This window comes from Malaya genurostris, chromosome 1 (assembly GCF_030247185.1).
Source record: "Malaya genurostris strain Urasoe2022 chromosome 1, Malgen_1.1, whole genome shotgun sequence".
NCBI lineage: Eukaryota > Metazoa > Arthropoda > Insecta > Diptera > Culicidae > Malaya > Malaya genurostris.
In genome coordinates, this window is record NC_080570.1 from 727,642 (window position 1) to 750,458 (window position 22,817).

Genomic DNA, 22,817 nt, shown 5'->3' on the forward strand with positions numbered 1-22,817 from the left:
ATATATAAAATCTAATATTATTGCACACATGAGAATGGAGTCGAAAGGGAAAAGAAAACGATAAAAGTAGACGATGTAATAAAAAGAAATCTCTTTTGCTTCCATTCGCCCCACCGGGGCCACCCACACTTGGCCACCACTTCCCGACAGCTTGACGCATATCTTGGTCAGCACATCAGAGGGTTAGGTAAAGCATCAAATCTCTCTCCCAATATTCGATACTCTCCGTGATGGCCCCCTTCCGCCCATGTCAGATCCAAAGTATGTGATCTCAGGATTGGTTCAGTCACCAATCAAGTCAAGGCAGGTAAGCCACATCTGGACAACCGTGAATGATAAAAATAAGCCGACATGCCGTCCGACATATTTCAAATGTTTACAGATTGCTAGGATTTGAGCATGTACTTTTGTCAATATTTAAAGTTGGCACACACTCGAATCACAATTACAACAAAGGATGCGGATTTTGAGTTGGAAATTTAAACGAAGGAAAAGATATATTCTAATATAATAAACATGAGTTTTTGCGAGTCTGCAACAAACATTTCAAATCGAAAATCAATATCCCTCACCGTGAGAAACCGACTGAATATGTGTTGATAAAGAAACTATACAGGGCCGTAAAAAAGTGGTAGCAGTGGCAGCGACACAAAACTGTACATAAAAACTCCAATGCGATGGACATCATGGAAAGTAGCTGGATGAGCACGAACACTGCGGGTTAAAAGCATTTGATCGTCGTAAGATCCATGGGACGTATGAACAGTTGGTTCTTCTACAATGACTTCGACATCTGCTTTCTATTGCAATGTTCACCTTTCGTTTTCTATGATGAATCAAACAAAACCTATCTAAACAATTTCTCGAACCATTTAAAATCCCGAAATTTTCAAATAATGATCCAAACACATTAAAAATTTGTATTCCAAAATTTTTAATTTCTTTCTGCAATATTTCAAAGCAAGTGGCTGTCCCTGTACTTCGATTATTCGCATGTACAAGTCATGAGAGCATAGTCTTTTCCAAAGCGCAGCATAGTCGCCCAATGTTGTGATGGTATGAGCTAGATCTAGCCACAGAAGGGTCACACACGGCATCCGATGAACATGTGTGAGAGGGTTTCTTTTCCACCCCTTGCAGGACGGCGGGCACAACCTGCGCGTACGAGTGTGAGTGAGGTTTCGTTCCTTGCACACAGCTCTCACTCACTCCCCCTTTTCGTTCGAGGTGGAAACTCGTAACTATTTATTTTTTTGGATGTCGTGACATTCGCGAGGGCCCTGCGCGCCGCTGTCGCTGCTTGCTACCAATAACGCTGTTCTTTTCTCTCACTTGTACTCCCTCTCTCAGTAGACAAACCGCTGATAAACGTTGTTTTTCGGGGTTCCTTGGATGCTTCTGACGCACCAGCACACTCACAGTTCAACCACGAGCAAGCCGACACCGAACAACAGTCGGAGTGCCCAGGGATTTGTTTTAAAGGCAAATTATTTGGACTATCAAAAAGTAAGTTGATTATACGAAGTTGGTCGTAGTTAAGCTGGCGTGCCAAATCTTCTTTTGTTCTTCGAGTAAAAATCATTAAGACCTGAATTTTACCAGTGAATGCTTCCGATGTCTCGACTAAAATGTAAAACAACTAGTGATTGTCTCTATTCAAATGAAAAGTGAAAACATACTGTCCGAGGAGTTGAGCTTTGTTAGCTTTAAGTATTTGGATTGAATTTAACAAAATGGAAGTGTGCCATTGTGTTCAACCTAATCCTCATTTGCTAAAGTGCTAAATAAGACAGACAAGCCTAATCAACTTTTGTATCTTAATTATGTTATACTTACAGATCTGGATCCGGTGGTTGTGAAGAACGGTGCATGTGAAGAACGTGGTCATCTCTCGTTGCTTTCGTACTGCTTCATGAACGTATACTGAATGTATCCTGAGTGCTATCTATCCGGTATACCTTCAGTATACGTAACAGGAGGCGGTACATTCATCTTTAATCAGGCAACATTCAAACACCAACACTTGAACTTAATTAGGAGCTGTTTTCTGTAAAAATGATCCATTTGCTTCCGTAATTCTGTGAAATCTAGCCCTTATCGCGTGTAAGTAATAAATGATTGTGCCATATGTTGATTAAGTTTTTTCTATGTTTCTACAGGCAGTCCAGTTTAAGCAACAAATAGTTTGTCATTGATTTCAATTGGTCAAGCTATGACCATCAACAGTGACTGGGAGGAGCTATCGCGTGCAGACGTTCTAACGTAAAACTAGTCCTCGACCTAGGCAATAATTTTATAGATTTCCGGCTTCGCGACTTGCAGTTTTCAACCAGTTACTCATACATTCACGCGAATTCGTCAATCTTTTGTCATTTTCACATGTCAGCGCAACAATCACGACACGACATAATCTCTACGATAACAAGTTGGAGAGAGAGGCATACGGAAAGGGGGAAAATGTGCATTCATCAAAACATCCAAAACCGGAAAGAATGAGTATTCGCATTCTATACACATTGGGAGAGTCTCGTTTAACCAGGAGCTACATGCTGGTGAAAGAAACACAACGGCTTTTTCAGTGGGATGTGGAGCGCATGCTCCTTCGTTTGGCAAAAGATGCATGCAGTAATATATGAAATGCCATGTCGTCGTATTAACACTTCAGTTATTGGTCCCTCGAGAAGCGTTCCTCTGTCGATTCAGTGAAACTGGATAAACTCTCAGATGTGTGAAAAATTAATAGGAAACCCGTTTGACTGCCACTGTTGCCGAATGGAAGGCGTGAAATGAATGTGAAATTTGGTTTTCTGAATAATAAAATTAAATAAAAAATATGCTAAAACTTCATTCCGTGTTGTTTCTTTCATTTCTCAACAGTATGTCGCTCTTTAAAAATGATTGCCACGCCATAGAATGCTTGCGGATCCTTACGGAAACTGTGGCTCGTTTCCAATAAGAATGGTATCATTCTAACTATTCTAACTTGTACGAAATCTAACTACTCCAGAGTGATGCTTCGCATTTCTGCGGTGACGTTAATTCTATTATTTCTACTAACAGCGTGAATTATCACTCATAAATTAAGTCAGTTTAACACAGCCAACAAGGGAAGAGCATTTCAAGTACCAACTGCTTGACGTCAAGAATGCTAGTGGTGAAAGAAAATACTAAACTTCTCCACCACCCTAGGCTACTTCTTGTATTCATCGAGTGGCCATAAAATCGCAAATAAATTCGTTCCTAGCACGCACCGAAAACATTTTTGATATTTGAAGCAGATTTTTGTGGTTTGGCTCCTAGAGTGCTCTCCGAAGCATCCCGCATGAAATCGTGTATTATAAGATTCAGATCGCGGTTACATATCGTGAGCTGAATCAGAATACTAAATTTTTGCTTGAGAAACCGAGTGTAGGAGTATTACCGGACAAAGAACGAAAGACAATTTATGAGGAATAGAACATGATGGCAAAAGTGGCATACTATTCTCAGGTACACCGAAGAGTTTAGTCTGATGATTGGGATTTTTTCGTTTCATTTATGTCATGAATTTAACATGTGCCACTGATTCAATGGAGACGCGAGGTAAACTTTGATTTCAAAAGCTGAATCGATGTAAATAATTTACACATGAATTAACATCGTTGGAATAACAGTTTATAACAGTTGGTTTTTGTATTTATTTCAACAAGTATATTGCCCGATAATTCGTTCGTCGGAATGTCTGCTAAACTATGCTAAAACCTTTACACCCTCCCAAAAGAATCCACGAAAATGGAGAGCATGATGAATGAATAAACAAATCATTAAACAGTCAAGGTCATAGTAATCAAGTATTAGTCAGTCAATCTCGAATACAGTTCTAACTGGATCACGGTTGAATGAGCTCAAAGAATAAAAGGGAGAAACTGAAAATGACGTATGTCAGAATGCAACAGCTTCCAAAAATGATGTTGTTTGCATGTCAGACACCGGCACAAACACACATAGAGCACCAATGCGCCTATTCAAAGGGTAGAAGAAAGAGAATGCAATTGACGCATCATGGCAGGAAGCAACTGAAATCTGCTCTAATGGGATCACTGGGACACGCACGGGCATCTGGGTGGAACATAATGGAAGTCTATCATAAATCTGAGGTCGGATGAGAGCTCAATGAACTGTTATGTGAACAGTAAAGGTGCTTCCGCATTAAATAGAACATATCACAATCTAATTTAGTGGCATCTGTGCTGATTCGAAATATTTTGGTGTAACTTCATTCGATTGACTTGCTTTCCCGTCAATTTAGTTTAGAAAATTTTAGGATCAACTTTAAATTTTAATAAAAATTTTTTTAGATGACAGAAATAAGTAGTAGCTTTTTACTCCGCTCATGTCACATACAATATGACAATGATTCCTTACTTTTTTCCTGGTGACTCAAACTGAATCTGGATGTTTTCAAACGGAATCAATGAGACTGTTTAACTTCTATTCCAGATTTAGCGTATTAGAAATAGAGAATATAAAAAATTTCGATCATTATGAAATCTAGGAATTACTAGACTCCTTTTTCCGATGTAGCCAAAATGCCTTATGTCTACAGTGTAACCATAATGATTTATATTCGTTCAACGGGTTAGGTCTTCATCCCGCTCAAACCCATTCGTTTGAATTTAAAGAATTTCGAACACTTAGTAGTTACATTCAATTTTTATCATTTAAGAAGCGCAAAATTATCAAATGACTAATGTTTCTATGAAGTGAACACGTTCAATCTTGTTTATAACATATAGACCACTTATACTATACCAATAGTCTCATTAGTCGACATTATTTACTGATTACTGCAATCCACGAATCGTGAAGAGTGTGGAACCAATACCATCACTACATTCAAGCTTTTACTGCACAGTCCTGCAATTGATTTGTGCATTAATTTCCAGATTTGTTTAACCGACCACGATGACCAAAATTATTCCTCTACCAGACGGCAATGGAATGTGGATTGAACAATCTTTGATATCCGAAGTTATCCTCCTGTCTAGAATAATTTTGATCCACTATTAAGCATGTGAAATCTCCACACTAAAAATATTGTTTTTCGAAAATATTTTTAGCATAGACGGGATTATTAAGTGTAAAATTGCATATCAATACTAAACAAGACGGATTGCACATAAAAAGAACCTTGATAACACATCCATCCACCCTCAAGTAAAGCAGACTAAAACGTACTCTTTTTTATAAATATTGATTAAAAATCTGCCCAAACTCAACAATCAGTATTTCCAGAACCGGAATTCAGACAAGAATGAAATGTGAAAAAAACATGTAAAAATTGAGCTTGATTATTCAGCAAAACGAAATGAATTCTAATTGTGAGACATGTGAACTCTATTTTCGAAGTTTCTGTAACTGAGAACAGGACATTCACACAACGTACCGGGGTTTTAATTCTCGCTCCAAGCAAATTCTTAGGAAGCCTTTCTAATTCGAGAGACGAATATTAACATGAAGGCAAACTTTAAATGCTAAATTACACTAGTAGCTCAGTTTGCATTGCTATTTACTGCTGAGCCAAAGACGAAAGGGAATATTTTTAAAGATGTACTCTTCTTTTGTTTTTGAGATTTTTTTTACCACTTTATAGCCAACTGTATTCATCAACACGCAAATCGGTAACCAGAATATATCGGATATAGAGGACACTATAATCAATTCGGCAGTAATTAAAATATTTCAATAAAATATAAACTGAATTTCGGCTTTGTTATTAATTAACTTAAGTCTAACTTATGGATACAAATTGACCACAATAAAAGAAGTATCGGGACTTCGCTACGTTTAAACTTGCTGTAAATAGCAAAAGGATAAGTTGTGATCAATGGGGACGGGTATAGTGTGATGGGTAAGTCGATACCTTTCACGCAGCCCATCTGGGTTCGATTCCCAACCCCGCGCACATAGGGTCAGAAAGTTTTTCTGGCCCGAAGGGGCGATTGACCTTAAGGTTAAAAATCTATAATCGAAACAAAAAAAAAGTTGTTTCCAATGCGTTCGAAGAAAAAAAAAGTGATTAAAATTGGAATATGAAATAAACGAGGAAAAACAATATAATGGGAAGCTGAAAAGTCGTTGCCCGAATGGGTCAATTCACCGAAAGTTGAACTTCAAATGCATAACATTATATATTAAATTAAAATAAAATACACATTTTTTCTACTCGTCAAAAATATGTATTTGTTTTATATCTCCTATATAATTGGTATACCGCTTCAACATAACGGAAGCCAAGCGGTCGCATACAAACCTATAACCGCCTCGTTTTCCCAGTCTAATAAAAGCTATGTTCCTCCACAGAAGCTTTTTCTTTCATTCGTACTCAGTTAACGGAAAACACCGCAAACATTTGACACGTAGATACTCCAAAGCAAATGCTTGATCCTTAGTAGCTAATAAAGTCAACATATTTTCTTAGAAACTCCGTTCTGAGTATCGTGAAACAAACTGAATAAATTAATCAATAGAATAGACTTCCTGAACTAAACGCGAGGAAATGAATGTATCCGTTTATTTTAATACGAGATATTTAGGAAGTACGATTTTAAAACAACAAAACGGGCTTAAACGCTATCATCTTTTATGTGTCTTTATTTTTAATCAATTCCTATTACGATATTAGGACAAGTAAACGATTCGGTGAACTGGTGTTCGATGAAATGGCATTCAGTGAAATGACAAAATTGACAAAACGGCTTTCGGTGAAATGGACTTCGACGAAATGACCCTGACTCATATAATATATCATCCAAGGTCGCACTGATTTCTAGTAATACATTTAAATAAACTGTGTTATTAAACGGCCTGTTGACAGAAATGTTCACTATTTTATACATAATTCATAACGGTAAGAAAAATATCTAAAAAGATGTTGTGGCAAAATTAGGACAACATTTCTGTTCAGTTAGCCTTCTGTAAATGTGTACCTTATAATACATTGAATTTATCTTTCGTCCCGGTATTTGAGAACGTGCAGCTCATGTAATATGTTCTACGTTTGTTTCCTTTCCACTCAATATGGATAAAACAACAATTAAATGTATGTTTCCGTTTTTATCAAGAAATGTATAATTTTTTTTATTTTAACGTGTCTTAAAATCTTACCACTTACTATTAGGTAATTTCCCCGGTTAGAAACATTTGTCGGTGAAACTCGTTTCATCTATTTTTTTCGCAAATTTCTGTCTCTACCAATTCACTCATCAGTCTAGTCCCAGTATGGATACTGATAAAAGTTGAAGTATGACTTGTTATCATCATCATTTACTATCGCAACTGGTTTATTGAGATTTTTGATTCAATGAAACTTTAACAAAGTCTCCTTTCTTTGCTAATTGAAACGTCTGAAGCCAATTTATCAACAAAAAATGTTTAATTCGACAATATAAGTGGATGGCATTGAAATGAGTGTTTTTAAAATTTCCTTCAAACATTAGATAAATTGAGTTGTCAATAGACTTTCAAAATGACCTCTTGTTTTCGAGTAGAATTAAGGTAGCCATTTTTCACTTTTTAACATAAACTGTCTATTCCTATTCAACACATCACTCTAAAAAGATATGCACAAAAGCCAAACATTCACAAATTTCTGTATAATTCCTTCATTCCTTTCCGTCGATTATCTATAATTGACTCCTAGTCGTTTAAATGGCAGGAGAAATCCACGTTCCAGAGCGAAGAAGCAAGCGAATGGAAGACGGAAAGCTCGAAAAAATCAACGTTTATCATTCATCAAATTAATGGAATACGTCTGTCTGCTGACAGACACTTGTTCTCCGTATTCTTTTTTTCGGAAGCGCTCGTTCATACCCCGGTCTTGTCAGTGAGGAAAGCGGCAACCTGTTTCCATTGAATAGTTCCGGCAGTATCACGATGAATTTTAAATGCAAGAATACACAATCAGAAAACTACCCGAAGGCAGGGCTCAAAAAGACGGAAGCAAATTAAACGAGATTAGCTTGTACCCAAACACAGATCAATTCTAAAATAGAATGCACAAAATTTACTTTTGATAGAAGCAGATGCGCCCTTTTCAACATATATTAAACAAATTACCAGTTATGATGTGCAGTGCTCCGGAGCCACAATGAACCACTTATAATGCATAAATAACTTATTCATTTATTATAACGAAATCATTTCCTCGACCACTAATTAATGAAAATGGTGGTTGATAAACTATCCGAAAAAATAGGAAGCAATTGAAAGCTTAGAATAAAATATGTTTCCGAAGATATGCAATAATGGAAAAAATGGCAACGATAAAAATCGTACACTTCTTATTAGAAACAGGTTTCCTGAACGGAAAATACACGTCTTATTGTATTTGGAAACCTCTAAAACCGACAATTTATTAGACTTGAGATAGTGCTAATAGAAATTCCATCTTCGGCGGAAGAAAACCAGCAAAGTCCAGGAACTAGAAAATGGACTTCACCAATGATAAGCAGACAATTAAGGTATGATCCACAATGGGGAGAATAGTTTCGTTTTCCCAATTCCATTAGGATCTGACTCGATAGAGCAGAAAATGAATGGTTCGTTCCGAATTTTAAACAGCAACATGTTTTCTGGTTCTAATTGAATGTGAACGGAACCATATTCGGGTTAACTTATCTTTTTCGTAGAACCTGTTCTGGAAGATTGTATCAGAAGTGTCGGATTTCTGAACAAACGCAATTTTACCATTTTATTTAAAATAAAAAGGTATAAAAATCGCTTATTATAAAAATCAATATTTATGGGATCATTCGAGATACAAAAACGCGTATGTATTTATTTGGCAAGGTAGAGAAGAGGCTGCCTCTAGCTATGCTGATAAACCTCAGCAGTTTGCTGTTTGCTCAAGTATAGAATGAAAAACGCTATACTTTCAAATATGGCCGACTTCACCACTACGGAACGGAATAGAGGTAGGAGAGAGAGATTGCGCCGTCGACTGGCACTGCACCAGTCGGGGTACGAAGAAGAGAAAATGTTCGAACGTTCTGAAGGCTGCTTGCTCGCTGGCTCTGGCAGAACAGCAGCAGCTGCGGTGGGCTGTGAGTTCGGGTGGGAACCAATTGAGCCACAAAACAAAAAAAGAGGCAAAAATATGGATATAGACCAGAGCAGTCGCCATGGCAGCATACCGGGAAAGAAGAACATGGAAGTTTGGATGGGTGAATAGGTTCTAAACAGTCGACCGTGTGCGCATTTACTGGTTTACCGAAATAGGATATATGGGGTGCCGTCGCTGTTCGGTTTTTGCGCTAGAAGTAATCGAATTGTGCTGTAGTCGAGCATCGTCGTAAGATTTGAAATTCGAAAATAAAAAGAATGTGATGCTGATACTTTTTTGCCAACAGGCAAATCTTTTAAATTGGTTCTTCACCTTGTTAACGAAATTACAAACAGCTTTATTCAAACAATAGAAATAAATATATGTGAACTATTTCTATCGTGAGCTTAAAATAACCGCACGGAACGACCGAAATTAGCTCTGCGCATAATTCGTATTACTGTTTTTGAATTAGTTGATTTTAACAACAAAATTTCCAAAATAACTATAAAATTAGTTAAAATTTAGAATTTACTGTGCTGACAAAAACTCTTATTTTTAGAGAATGTGTTTAGTTGGCGAATATTCTGGACACAAACCAGCAATATTTCAATCCAACACGAAATTCTCATTGACAACTAATTTCGTTATTAAAATCAGAAACTTTGATTCTATTTATCTATCACCGTCATTACTGAAGGACAGCAGTGTCAAAGCAAAACAATCCATTAAAAAGCTAAAAGGGACAGTCTTGTTGAAACTGCTCGCAAATTGTTTAGATGTTTTTCGCATGTGTTACGATATATCCCTATATAAATTTCTAAACCGATATGTAAAAATGACGTAAACTGTTAGTGGAAAGTGTATTTATTCAGAATTTGTGCGCAGTTGAAGCGATTGTGGGTAATAATGTTTTTATGCGAAACAGTGAAGTGAGTTTCGAATGTTGCACTCAAATTGTACACGTCAAATGATGTTTTTTTGTATCTTCTCATTCCGGGCTACGCCGTCCGGTGTACTACTTGTATTCGGTTTTTGTTTTCCGAGTGCTCAAAGTTTTCAGTGAGAGAGTCGATTTCGCGAAGTCGATTTCGCGAAATCGAATGAAGAAAGCAGCGATTTAGAAGACAAATTATCAAAAAGAAGTTTATGTTTCGCTTATGTCTTTTTCTCCAATACAACATCGTATTTATACCTGCCAATATAGAAAAGACTACCGCGACTGAAATATTTTTCGGTAGGAGTGTGCCATCTAGTGGCTAGTAGTTTTACGGTGTTAACGTTTTTTTCGGTGACAGTGCGCCACATAGCTGCAAATTGCAGAAGCCAATTCAACCATTTAGGTTGGTTGAAAACAACGTTTTAATTCTCTAATTCAACTAAAAAATTAGTTGAATCAAAATGAAGTGTGCCTTAGCTAAGAAATGACAGCACGTTGAATTGGTGAATTCAACTAAAAAAAATAGCAATTTCAACAAATATTTTATTATTATTAAGAGAATTAGAATTAAAAAATCTAAATTAGCAAAAGTAAAATTTTTTTAGTTGTCTCAAAAAATAACTAACTAAAATCAGAAAATCAACTAATTTTTTCGCCAAAATGCTAATTTCGGTCTTTCCGTGCGCTTGCGAGTTGATCTATTAGGATTTCTATATACTTTCAAACTGCTATTCACAATCAAAAATTGTTTTCGTTTGTCCAAAAATATTTTCTTACCTGTTTAACCAAGTAGATGAATTCATGTTTTCAAATCAAAATTGTTTCCATATTTCTAATTCCATAGAATTAGAATGGGAATTTAATTTGCCCAATGCTTTTAGAAACAAAAAAAGTAAACATGCATATTACGACTTTTTTTTGACTGAAAGTTACAAAATAAATTGTTTTGATTTCCATTTTAGATATGACAGTATGCAGGTGATAGATATTATCGACGTTGCTGCAAGCTGCAACTGAAAACCATCATTAGTAACAGAGAATTACGTAAAAAATGACAATCATGATTATGGCAGTCGATAAGACAAAAGACACAGATTTTATTATTGTCAGACTTTCGAGCAGTTGTAATACGCGCTGTAAAACAATATAGATTTTGTTTAATTTGTTCGGAAAGTTATTGCCCGAAGATTCTATTGTTTATTATTTATATATAATCAACAGAAAAAATTTGGTCTCGATGATCATTTCTAAGAATTTTACAAAATTGACTTAATTTCATGCGAAGTGGAAATCGAAATCCGTTGCCACTTCATTAAACGATTTTTGTCTGATCCGGAGAATATGTGGGATGTATCAAAATTCTCAACCAAATTCACGAAGTTTCTGACGAGTCACTATAAATGTGTGTGTTTTGGCATCGTCCAGATGTAACATGATATCAGTATTGTTTGTCAATTCGGGACGTTTCTGATTAAACTTTAAACGGTCCAGCTGATGACAATTTCAATTTGACACCAAAAAGGATTTTAATCAAATTTTCGATTCAATTAACTAACTATTCACTCACAATTAAGGGGGGTAGGGTCTAACGGATGAAAAAAAAGCTATTCTTGTGAATTTTTTAGAAGTTATCATTAAAAACAAATCAAATGTTTTGCGTAAAAAAGAGCATTGTTCGAACAATATTTTGTAATTTTTTCATGAAAAATTTTCAGAAATAAGTCGGCGGAAAAGTTTTGAAAACCATGATCCACTGTATCTCAACGCAAAATAGTCGTACCATGTTTTTCTAGACCCTTACGTTTTTTTTTATATTTTTAAAATTTTTGTATTTTTTGTGATTGTTTGAAGTCAAAACTGCGATTTTCCACGAAAAATTCCGCCATTTTGTAGCTGTAAAAATTCCCCAAAGTAACCAAAAATGAAAGCAAAACGTTGGGGTTGGGTATTTTATGTGTAGAAAGTGTGCCCAAAATCAGTAAAAAAATTGTGAAATAATTTTCAAATTACGATAAATACGGACCATCAAAATCTGCTTTTGAGAATAACGCGTTAAAAGTTTATTGTCTATAAAATCGAAGGAAATAATTTATTTTGCTAGGGACGGGAAGGGTCAAACACTTTCGAACAGTGGCGTATCTAATGGAGGGGTAGGGGAGCGAAGGGGTCACTAATTTTTAGGGGGGCGGCAAACCAATCCTTGGGACTTTTTTTTTGCTCGCCCAAGTCATGTTTTCGGAGATGAAGTTCAGCTTTGTTTTCGTTTTGCTCAGGAAACCAACGATGGAGGCGACAAATCTCTTATTTTGACCAGGGCGTCAAATTTCCTCAGTACGCCACTGCTTCCGAAATATCTCTTGCCTCTTTGCAGTATAAGATAAGAAAAGGCCCATAACTTCCAGACTTCCAACTTCAAGCCTTGTTTTGAATCCAGATTAAGGCACATGCCTTATAACTTTTTTTGGATCGATTTTTAGTTCCCGAGCGATACTATACTGAATCTTCTCTTTATCGTCATCTTATAACTCACAATTGAACACACCAAACCTGCAAAACTATGTCAACTTGACAACGTGAATGAATCTGATATTGTTTGATCGATACTCTCGGAAATATCGATCTTTGCAGCAATCCCTACTGAAAAGAAAACAGTGACATTGATTTTTTCTCAACCTGATGTTTTCTTTCGTTCATACAAATATTTGTAAAGCCCGCTAGCGTTTATCTTTCATAAGAATAATACGTGATTTATTAAATATACGTGGTCAAGTATTACGAGTATGTTTTTCCACCGACACAAATGGAACTTTGAATGTATTGAATGTATTCTGATTTCTTTTCGGTCACTTTTTACCTTTTTTTATAAGTATAAAAAATAGGTATAGAATTCGCTCAAACTTTCGAAAAATTTTCCGAGGCCCGGAGGGCCGAGTGACATATACCAATCGATTTAGCTCAACGAACTGAGCAAATGTCTGTGTGTGTGTGTGTGTATGTGTGTGTGTCCGTATGTGTGTTGTCAACTAAGAGGTCGAGATCTCAGAGATGGCTGGACCGATTTTGATCAAACTAGTCGCAAATGAAAGGTCTCCCCGTCACCCAGAACGCTATTGAATGGTTTTGAGATCGGATGTTTACTTTTTGAGTTATATGAAGTTTTATGTCAAAATTTTCAGTTTTTTGACAATATCTGTCACAATTGACCTTGAAACCAGAATGTGTTTTCAGACTTAGATTCCGCACGGTAATACCTATCCAAAAAGCCATAGATTGTTAAAATCCGTCCATTTTTAACGGAGATATCGATATTTTTGGGTATGACATATTCCAGTAGTAGGAGTTTCACGCACTTAGTGATAAAGCGATTTTTCCGAGCAAAGTGAAACACGATTCTTTATACTGTTACACACAATTATTTCTAAGTAACAAAAAGACTGTGTATAGCATCTTTTTTCATGGCAATTTGCCTCGAACCGATTTTAGCACGGTTCGTTTTTGGCAACAATAACAATAATAAACGTTCGAATATGATATATAAAAACCAGATGATGGCAGCATTTTCGAGTTGAGAACAATGCCATGATTAAATTTATTTAAACTACTTACAGCAATAAATGCTGGAAGAACATAACACCCATATACCATTCGAATCAGTTCGTCGAGATCAGCAAATGTGTGTGTGACAAATAATTTCGCTCAATATTCTCGGAGGTGACTCGACCGTTTTCTACAAATTCTGATTCATCTGAGAAGCCGTATACTCCCAAACAAGCATCCTGAATTTCATTTGGATCCATTTAAAATAATATAACTAATTTTTCTCGTAGATGGCTGAATCGATCTAAGATTCAAATTAAATCTAAGAACCATCTAAGATTCAAATTGAAGGCCTTAAGATCCTATAAAACATCTCGCTTTTTACTCAGATCTGACTTCCGGTTTAGAAGATTCAGGGTGATTAGTATAGAAATGTCTATTCCACGTAAATTAATCAGGTTATCGGGTTTGCAGATTTGGATAATTCATAACCAAATGAACTTATTTCAGTTTTAGTGTTTTTCAATTTTTGATTCAGAAGGTACTACGATTTCTCAAAGATGTCTGCACTGATTTTCAAACATTTTGATTCAAATGTAAACTGTACAGCTCCTTAGGTGAATTTAACTGACTTCGGCTACATCGATTTTCGAATTCTGGTTCCAGTCCGAATCGTTTCTCAAAGCTCACTCGTTTTCTCAAGAAATGCCAACTCGCATTTCAAAAACGAAAATTCAAATTAAAGGACTTACGGTCCCATACAAAATTGGTCAATTTTATCCGATTCTGACTTCCGATTCTAGAATTACAGAGTGATCAAATTTCAAAATTCGAACCGATGTAGAAGGTGACAATTCCAAAAAACTTGAAAGTTGGACTCAAAACTATTGCAATTTATTCGTTTTTGGCCATACGAATTGGTTTGGGTTATGCTGGTTCCTGAATACCGGCTCTGGAAGTACCCTAAATAACTGTAAACTCTGAAGTGAAACTTACGTCGACATTTCATGGAATGTTCAATCAACTGTCACAATTTTAGACTCAATATTACAGGGTAATGAGTGATTAAAATCTCAATTTGCCGCTTGAAATGACGGTCAATAAAATAATGCCCTGAGAACTAAAACACCAAAGAATATTAATGCAAAAAACACATGCGGATTGATAAAAAAAAGGTATCATCTCACTGCTAGGTGGATTAAGCTCGTTTTTCAACTTGTATTCAGGAACTAAGAATATCATAGTTCTCATGAACAAAACTTTTCAAGGAAATGTATGTCATTAAAATCAGAATAAGTCAAGTTTCCGAAGAATCCTAACAAACTATATATTAAACAATGAATAATCCATAAAATAATTAGCATTCTATCTAGCTCAATTACGAATCAAAGCTTCTTGAACAATATCATATGTTCATCTTTTCCTGTCATTTTCACCAGTCTGGGTACTACCCGTGAACAAATGTGGTTATACAAAATTAAAAGAAATTTTTCGTTCCGGAAACTGACCAGACAAGTTAAATAATACCGATTGGTGAAATGCACCGCGCTTCGAAATGATTCTAATTTCCGTTTATGTTAATGAGAATTGTCGCTAATCTCATGAAGAATTGATACACGGAAACAAATTCGAAATGGCTGAGATGAAATGTTATTTTTTCAGCTATGCAATTACAGACAGTCAGTTATTGTTAAAACTATTGAGACTAACTTTTGAGGGGACCGGGTCATTTCGCCAAAAGCCATTTCGCCGAAAGTCGATTCGCCGAAAGGGTCACTTCGCCGAAAGAGTCATTTCGTCGAAAGGGCAATTTCGAATACATCTTTCTTTTTTTTTTGTGTTATTGTGTATAACTGATGTGGCGCAGCCACATAATCGAAGCCAACATAGCTCGGCGGTATAAAGCCGCCAAGGCGAAGCCCGCTGAGTTGGCCGCCGACCCGCCGTCGGATACGGCGGTCTTTTGCATACAAACCAATAACCGCCTTGTTTGCCTGGTCTACTCAAAGCTAGGTTTCTTTGCGTTAGTTAGGTCCGAACTAGCGGGAGCAAGGTCGGATAGCACACGAATCAGAAATGATATTTCTTCACTTAGTAAACGAAAAATACCGCATTCATTTGCTTGGTAGATACACTCATGCAATTGCTTTGATGCTTAACGACTAATAGTCAACAAGTTTCGTTGGGAACTCCGTCCTGAGGTTCATGAATCAATCGTTATTGCGCAGCACAAGAATCAATTTTTATTCAAGAAGTACAATTGTAGGTAAAAACAACGTGCGTTAACGTCTTATCATTCATTTGTGTTTATTTCAAATCAATTCCAATTATAATATTAAGACAAATGCAGGAATCGGCGAAATGTCATTCAGCGAAATGATCCTTCCGGCCAAATGACTTTCGGCGAAACGGCTTTCGGCGAAATGACCCTGATCCCTTTTGAGGCCAACAAACAATGGCACAATCCTGTGTATGCAATAAAGTTATTTTTAAAATTATTTGAACCCAAAAACTCGGAGATAGATATTTACGAAACCGTTTATTCGAATATTGATTAATTCTAATTTCGAGTTCAAGCTAGAACTCTATATTTTGGGCTCATTTAATCTCACACAAACAGAATTGCTTTTTTATACATCATCATTTAAATTATTTATTAACATTCAATTAAGAAAAAATAGCAAGAACAAATACCTTCAAGTGAGACGACTCTTTTAAGTTTTACTAAACGTTGAAAAAAATGGTGCCTTTTACATCCTCTTTAGTTACTGCCCACACAAATTTTCCCGTGATTTTCGTAGATACACAATGATACTCACTTTATTGTTGACTGTTTGTCTGTTTGCATGGTTTGTCTGCAACACAGTTCAGGCTCTCGCTTGAACACAAACTATTGTTATTATTCTAGTAATTCCCGTAATAGAATAGTCAAGTTTGTATTTCAAACTTAATCGCAGTATAAGAGAAACAAATCGCATAACCCTGTACAATGATCAAAATCATCAATCATACATTATTTAAAATTGTGTTCCAATAAATATTAGTTAAATCGAAATTTTCCAATGAACGAATTTCAGCGAGTTAAAATTATTTCGGACATCGTCTCCACATAAAACGAGAACCGCAGTAGAAGATTTTGTCGATAAACTTTTGTACCCAGGAAAAGTGTTATTGTCAGTTTCTGTTCGATAATAGACCACAGCAATTATTCGACTCAATTGTTGAAGTATGTAAAATCAAACCATAATTCATCGAATTACACAGTTCCCTTAAACTGGCAAGCGAAAGCAGATACTTCTTGTTTCACACCTATTCTCCAGAAACGCAAGTTCTGCTCTTTAGAAACTCAGGTCGGCTTGCTCTATCAAAGCGAAAGAAAAAAAAACTCTATCTCCAAAAGAAGCATCACGTTTCCCTTCATACCCTATGAAAAGTGTGCGAGACAATTTCCAGATACCAACAGGGGTTGCCCTCTGAAAACCGGTAAATTCAGAACCAAAATGAACGCGAAACAATTTTTCTTCAATTTAGTAGCTGTCACATCGTACTTTTGGTGGCCATAAACATGAAGTTTTCATTTCGCTTGTTTTTTTTTTCCTTTTTCCGCTGGAGGGTTCCTGCTGTTTTCGGCAAGTCAGAGACGCGAGGTCGCTTCCCTCCCTGAAGCAAAACGCCCGCCCGAATGATGCAAGATGTTTATGAAAATCACAGTTATTTGTCATATTAGTATGGCATACGCTAATCCAGAAACAGTAAGGAACTGGAAGATTGGGAAAGAGTCAATGGATAAAGCGAAAACCTGGGAAGATGTTTATGTTATGCGATTCAAATTATGACTGACAGTTATTGTACATGGTTTATCATTATGCTTGAATTGTTATTTTCCGCCGCATTTAGAGGTTGGGCAAAAAGGAGTGGTTAACCGACCGATTTTCCCAGAGACAAACATTGAAATGATCGCACAACGATCCCGGTTAATGTTTGTCAACAGATTAGGTGATTTATTCAGTGAAAAAGGTTTAAGTGCTGTTCTTGAAAACAACTGACAAAACAAGTTTCAATAAGTAGGATTCGTCAGTTCACAATATATGTGTTGTCCTTCTTCTAGACGGGAGAATATGACTCCTCGTATTGCTCGTAACAAACTGTTACTGTTATTGGATGTTGCCTTAAATTACTCTTCGATAACGTCAGATGCTTCAGATTACACCCGTGAGAGCCATTCAGATCGTATTATTTTTTCCCGCTTTTACCACGTTGCATTACCGTTGAGTGTTTCTGGCTATCATAGTGAAGGTAACATTCATTCCTTCTGTAGTGCGGTCAAAGCCAGGTGAGATTCCTGAAATATAATGGCTCTCTACGAAGTTCAATACCGCGAGATCAATAAGCCAGAGTTTCAATAGCACGAATTATGTCACACATTAGTGCGCTAAACGGTTCGATTCGGAAGACACCTGTAATCGGGTTAGATATTTTTCTGCTTCAAATAGAATGTAACACCGAAAAAAGTCACGTAAACATATTTTCCTTTGGACACGCAAACGGGATATTCCACTAATACGGGAAATTCAACCCAGAAAGTAAAATGATGATGATGATGACGTTGTTGGTCGTACCAAACTAATTTGTATAAAAATATCGTAATGTTGTTAATATATAGTCTACAGTTAAAAACAGAGCGATTTGCAACACCGACCAAAAGTGCAAAATTGCACTGCTGAATTTCAAACATTTTCAAATGCAATTAGGGCCAGACGGAATTCTAACTTAAACAATCAAACGGCATTTACATATTCCATGTTGACGGACAATAAGTTGTCTTTGCGGCTCATAAAATTGTCTCAGACGGTTTGTCCATCCATCATCGTTATAAAGCGCATCAAGTTTTGGCCTCGCTGAAAAACTGTCTACCGTTGGAACTGGTGCGCTTCGATGTTACTACATTCGGACAAAGGTTAATAACACTACGCCTCAAAATAAGAACGAAACCCAAGGCTGCATCATTTTTTACAGTTTTTATCGCCACTGGGAGCCATTATCCGATCCAATTTCTAGAAATCTTTTCTTTTTTTTTGTGTTTGCTAGCTACTTTGAGATTCCAAAAATCGATGCCCATTTTCGGCAAACGACTGCGATCCTACTCTCCGAGTAAAATTAGAATTACAAATTTGATGGTTTCCATTTCTTTGTTTGTTTAGCTTTTGATCCCTGTTGGGTTTCGCAATAGAGCCTGGGAAGGGTTTGAATATGTTATCATCTCCCACTGATTATGATTACTGCTGCTGTAGCTGCTGTTGCTGCTGCTGCTGCCGCTTCTACAACGGCTGCTTCGGGTTTATGTAGAAAATTTCAAACGACCTATATAATCAGGGACAAACACAAAAACTTACAGAATGAAAAACCTTTTCAACGGAATTTAGAGCTCAATTTCAGATACGGAATGTGTCTTTCACCTCCAAAACCGCCCCGTGACGTTCGTCCTTGTGGAACCGTTTTGTTCACAACTCCGAACAATCGAACACCCGTACTCTAATGCCATACGCAGACACACTCACACACAATCACACTTCAGCGCCCCCAAAGGCACACGATTCCCCCTCTCGAACAAACTCATCAAATATTCACCAAACGGCAAAAATCTTGTTTGCATATTAATAGATTATTCAACTTTCTGTAAAAACCTTAAAGCGAAAAAAAAACATTTACTTTACTCTCATTGGATCTCATCCAAGGCGAACGAAATAGAAAAACACAAAACCAGATCCTTTCGAACAAGTGGGTCGTCCCTCCAAAATAACATAAATTTAGGATTGGAAACCGACCGAATATCAAATCTACCTTCAATGTAACCAAAGATGCCCTCGGCATAGTTATTTGATTTTCGATTTTCATCGTGCACATTTACCAGCCGGATCAATGTTTGGACATAAACCGAGTAAAAAAAAAAGTGCCACTATTTTGGGATTGTCGAGGATTGACACATACAAAACGTGGAGTAAGCTTTTCTTTTGCTGGTAAATTCTAATGAGTGTCGCATCTGTGCTGCCGGCGAGCACCCGCAATATTCCGAACATACCACGCTTGGGGATGGGTGGGATGTTGGGTGTTAAACTTCTGCACGATGAAATTAATTCCACACGAACAACGGCTGGGGACACCAAAACTACACACACACCGAAAGTATTTCTTGTTCATCGATCGATTGGACAGACGACGACGGTTTTTGGTTTTGTCGTGTCGGTGGTGTGTGAAGTTGCATGAATTAGAAATGAGAACGATTCGTATTAACTGGATTAAAGAAAATCGGTTCGGGGGAAAGTAAATTTCCTAAAAACCAACAGCCAGTGACCGTCCAGTTGATACTGAATTTCTAATTCTAAGAAACCAATAGCATTCCGGTTGGACGATAAAGATATAATTTTGTGAAACAGGAAACGAAAGTAGCTAAATGTTTTAAGGCTAATCGTCCCGGTGCCATCGTAAAAGCACACGGAAAGGCGTACCATTCTGGTAAATGGACGAAATGACCAAATGTGTATCAAAAACTAACATGAATAAGCTGCAATTTGCGCACAACTAGGGCCGATTTAGGGTTGTACCGAGGAAAAATGCGGAACCCACCCTGGGATGAAATTTGCTACCAAGAGCGGGACAACGCTTTCGCAGTTTGATGAAACAAAGTCGTCTATATTGCATATTCCGGTGGCACGTTTCACTACGTTTCTACATTCAGACAATCAACGCCCACACTTGGCAGGCACATACGTGTCGGTCATGGTCAGAGAGATGCTGGGGAAACGACCGGTACAAGAAACCGGGGAACAGGAGTTAACTTGTTGGTTTGTTTGATATGATAAAGTGGGATTGCATCTGGGGGTGAATCTAGAGGTGTTCAAAAACTAGCTCAACAACAGTTCACCCACGCACAGCCTCATCAATGTCCCTGGTGATCTAATCGAAGCTCTTACCTAGTAATCCAATAAACGATTATACGACTTTCTTGGGCACTGCGTTCCGTTGATTTTATTCCATTGTTGGCACCAGTTTCTATCGATAATGTCGATTCTGAAAAAGGAGAAAGAGCAAAATGAGAAATAATCATTACTTGCAATCATACCATGAAATGCTTTTAAGATTGAACATTTCAGCTTAGGTTCATTACCTTGAACATCTGCTGCGGTAAGCCATAGCGAGAAACATTTCTTCGACACGACGAAAAAATCAATAATCATATTGAACAGAAGTTTCTCGAGCTAGAGTTGTGTTTATACTGGTTTGACGTTCGTGCTGGGTTGAAACGTCAAAGAAATCTTGTTTTCCAAGGAGGTATATGTTTGAGAACTTTTCGTTTTAAGCCAAATCCCTGTTCAAATTTGATTCAAGATTAACGTGGCTAGATAAAAGATTCGATTAGTCTTTTCTGTTGGCATTCATCTCTGAAACGAACGCGATTTCAGATCCCACCTTATGGTATCGAAAACACTCAAGCCCACCATATACCGTTTAAGCGTATATATTTTTTTGCCTTTTTGGGGGGTTTGCCATATCGTTCTGCAGTATGATCTTGATAGGAGTCAGTTCGTTCTCACAATGGTGGTTGCCTCGCTATGCCTTATCAGCTAATATAAAATAAACATCATTTCTTAAATTAAATTAAAAGGAGCTGGGATGAAAGAAGAAAATTGATCTCCCTCCTTGATGGAAAAGGTGTGTATGAACTTGCTACTCAAAATTTAACACATTCGGCATCGAAATTTCGAATCTCGAACCTGCAAACAAACAACTTCTTGTTGGGCTGATTCAACATTCTTGTCACGTAACAAAAAAAAACTTTCTCTTTTCAAGGACCTTTGATTTATTTTTTGAGTTGGAAAGGGTTAAACATGTGAAAAGTGAACACTTTCTCTTGTGAGCTCGTCATTCCGCAGGGTGTATTTCTAGCTAAGCTACCGCCGGTGGTTGTTTGGTTTTCTGTTACTCAAAAATATCTCATTTCGTTCAGGTCTATTCTCAGGTACTCGCGATAACCAAAACAATTTGATTTACAACATGCCAAATCGTAAAGTTGACACGACAAATGGAAAGAAAGGATTCTCCCAAATCTAGAAACTTACCTAATATAGAATCCCCACGGGTCAGAGAAAAAAAATCCGAGGGAAAGAGTTGACTTCCTAGGATGCTGACGAAAAGGTGCATCGAAATACAAAAGCATACAAACGGAGTCTTTTCTGCTTTACGATTACCGTAGATTTTTATAGCACCCACAAAAAGTACACCGAATCAACGTTCAGCTGAAGGCAGAAAGAGTACACAAAAACAAAACGAAAGAAGCAGTTTATGCAACAACAACAACAACAACAACTTACCAGATATGTACTTTGCTTCATTTTATTGCACTTAATTGCATCCATCCCGAAATGTCTGTACTTTCAAAGGAAGTCGAAAGAGCGGGTTGCAGCGTAAATACGTTGGGCTAGGTTAGTATCAGAAGACACATCTTTCAAGAAACAGTCGAAATTCCGGAAAAGCATTGGCAAATGTTTCCGAGCGGAGAAAAAATCGTTCAAGATCGGCAACATCAACGAATGGAATTGTGTCAATTATCTGGCGTTGTAGTGCTATCAGTTTCAGTCCCAACTAAGTAAAATGCATGATTAGGTTCCTGATTGAAAATAAAAGTGATTTTATCAACCACGAGACTGATTTATTGTTTTGATTTATCGTAGATTAACATTCAAAGTGAGATTTTTCTCAAAAAAAAAAGTTATAGAAACACATCAATTCAAAAGAGTAGACGGTTGATATACAAGCTGACCGGATAATAACCACAGTAAAGCAAAGTGTTAAATGTTCTTGATGTAGACAAAATCAGAACCACTACTGCAGCATAGTTCATAAACTGTGTTTTTATTGTAAATAATTAGAATCTCATTGAAGCGCATCATTTTTTTTTGTACACAATTAATTTTTTTGATAAAGAGAGAATGGAAAATATATTATTCGATAAATAAACCAAGCTCTTGTTGGATTAAAAATTTGAGTCTTTTTTCTAATTATTTATAGTAAACTATGCGACAAACAAAAAGAAAGTATGAACACAGAATGCTCTATTATGAGAACAAAGTGATAGCCTAAGGTTTTCAGGTGCCTGAATACATCCTAATCTGAACACTAAGCTTTCTAGGTTTCAAAACATCCAACATTTGTGAACGAAAAGGGCTCAAAAAAGTGCAAACTAATTTTGGTCAAATGTTA

General features: G+C 36.8%; 1 protein-coding gene across 2 annotated transcripts in view; it reads right to left on the reverse strand.

Annotated features, from left to right (window-relative positions):
* The window catches only part of LOC131428861 (homeotic protein ultrabithorax-like), a 349,128-nt gene that overhangs the window by 262,053 nt on the left and 64,258 nt on the right, over positions 1-22,817 (reverse strand). For both annotated transcript variants that reach the window (XR_009229404.1, XR_009229405.1), the window contains exon 3: positions 20,531-20,627. The gene's annotated coding sequence lies outside the window, so the exon portion shown is untranslated. The remainder of the gene's footprint in view (positions 1-20,530; positions 20,628-22,817) is intronic.